This window comes from Suricata suricatta, chromosome 11 (genome assembly GCF_006229205.1).
Source record: "Suricata suricatta isolate VVHF042 chromosome 11, meerkat_22Aug2017_6uvM2_HiC, whole genome shotgun sequence".
In the NCBI taxonomy this organism is placed as follows: domain Eukaryota; kingdom Metazoa; phylum Chordata; class Mammalia; order Carnivora; family Herpestidae; genus Suricata; species Suricata suricatta.
In genome coordinates, this window is record NC_043710.1 from 59,139,508 (window position 1) to 59,141,816 (window position 2,309).

Sequence of the window (2,309 nt, forward strand, 5' to 3'; positions counted from 1 at the left end):
CTTTGCCTAAGGACTCATGTATGCTGGCATCGTGCTGAGCATTTCTGTTCTTTTTATCTTCGTTACCATCCTTTAGGTACTATAATGATCTTCACTTTGCAGATGAGGAAACTGAGGCTCAGGGCAGTTAAATAACTTGCCAGGGACACTCAGTCATTTGAGGAGGTAGGTTTACATTCAGGACTGTCTAATTCTCCTGCCATCTAAATGTTTCTCACTTCCTGGAGCTCAAGATCTCCCAAAGCACACAACAATGGTCAATTGCTGGTAGAGTATGATAATTGCAGCAATTAGAGGTATATGCAAGGTGTAAAGGTGCACGAAGGAGGGAATAACCAAATCCCAGGCCTGGTGGTGCACCAGAGTCATCTTCTACAGTGTGAGTCTTCCTATCTCTAGGTAAAAGTTGAAGCTGTCATTCAGGCCTTCCTGTGGTGGCCCTTGCTGGCTGCTTCAGTTTCACTTCATCCCATGTCCTCCACTAAACCTATCCTAGCCACAGGGAACTTCTCATTCTTCTCTAGACGTACTGCACTCTTCATACATCTCTATCTATGCATCGGTCTTCTGCTTTCCAAAATGCCCTTTCTTCTAGCCTGACAAGTTCCCACAGCTCCTTCATGACCCATATCAAATAGTCTGAAATTTTTCCAAAGCACTTTTGGCAGGCTTCTTTTAGAGAATGTACTGGTAGCTTTTATAATTGTAGCCCCAATGGCAGCTAGGGCCTCCAAGATTCTTAAAAGCTAGGTAAAATTGACTTTGCCTAACCATTTCCTCCCAATTTGACAGCTTTGTGAGCTGAAGCCCTCCCTCATCCTTCTGCAGATTCTCTGACTTACATTTTCACATCACCTCTTTTCTCCTGGACTTCCTACTTCCTCGCCTGTGGCCTGTATTTTCACCTTGCAATCCAGCTGGAGAATTTTGCTCCTTCAGTGGTTTCCAGGCAAAATTTGCTTGCACAACAGTACTTATGAAAGCAGGGGGCTTTACTGAAGAGCGGGGTGAGGGGTGTTTCACACAGCAAATCTTTTAAAGTCCCTGGGAATCACCCTGGCCCTCTTCTGTCCTCTTTGGCTACTTGGCCATGGGGTGTTCCCCCCTCTTCCCTTTCCTGGTACAGAACCAGTCCCCTCATTTCTCTGATCAACCCGTACTCTCAGAAGCAACAAAGGGCTTCCAGAGCCTTTCTCAGGCAGAGCAGTTCTAGGGCACTTTCTCCTTATGGCTTCTCCTTCTGCCCGAGAGCTTTGCAAAGTGTTTTTCCAGACAAAGTCAAGTCCTTTCCAAAAAGGAATTCTGGAGATAGCAATTAGGATAATAGTTTCCCTAGCCCTTTACCTAACTGTGTGTTAAGGAGTGTTTTACCCATGGGTCTGAATCAGGTGTTATTTGGTTCATTTTTGGTTATCCCAGCTCCCTGCACAGGAGCCTTAATAACAGTTATTGAGTAAATGAATTGACGATTGATGAGAATGATTGATGGAAAAAATGGAATAAAAGAACAAAGAGATTGATGTTAATTTGATCCGATGATTCCTGGGACCTTTGCAGTGCAAAAGAAAGAGGCTGACTCAGGGTCTAAGCCCTATCTGTAGTTTCGGGGTTTCTTCTAACTTGCTGGGTCTCATGGGCAGGTGTCTTTTCCTCTCTGTACCTTGGCTGTAAGATGAGAAGGTGGCTTCTAATTATTCCTTTGTGTTCCACCAACCACACTTTGTTCTAATCCCCACCTGATATCTGAAGCTTCACACTGGGGACCTGGCTGGCCTGCTGGGTAGCTTATTATTAAAACCCACCTGCCTGGCTAAGAAGTGCTTTCAAGTTATTGCAGCAGCAGTGGAGTGGGGGATACTGGGAAAAGTTTTCAATTAGCGATAATCTCGCCTTGGATAAATCTCATTGGCTGTGATATTGCCACTGCACACGAGGCGATTTCAAAGCAGAAGGCCAACCTAGAATTGTTCCAGCCCATGGTTATTATTCAGCTTTGCCAGGTTTCCCCACCTGCACATTCCTCACCCTCCTCTAATGCCTTAGCAAGGTGGATGTTGAATGAGCTGCTTTTTATCCCTCCCCAGCTTTATGTATTAAATCCCATTAGTCCTTTCCTATTCCCGCCCGCAAGCAGGTGTGCTTGTGTGGGCACATGCACAAATACATCCTGCGTGCATGTGCACGCACCCGCTTCCTTAACCAGGCTTATTTTCTCTGGAATTTCCAAGAACTTTCTGTGGGATTTCTGAAGGAATTAAAGACCCCATGTCATATTCTTGGTGAGGCTTTGGTCATTGCTGCTTCTCCAT

General features: G+C 45.3%; 1 pseudogene; it reads right to left on the reverse strand.

Annotated features, from left to right (window-relative positions):
- Positions 1-1,775: 1,775 nt before the first annotated feature.
- On the reverse strand, positions 1,776-1,935 carry LOC115272807 (annotated as a pseudogene).
- Positions 1,936-2,309: the final 374 nt, after the last annotated feature.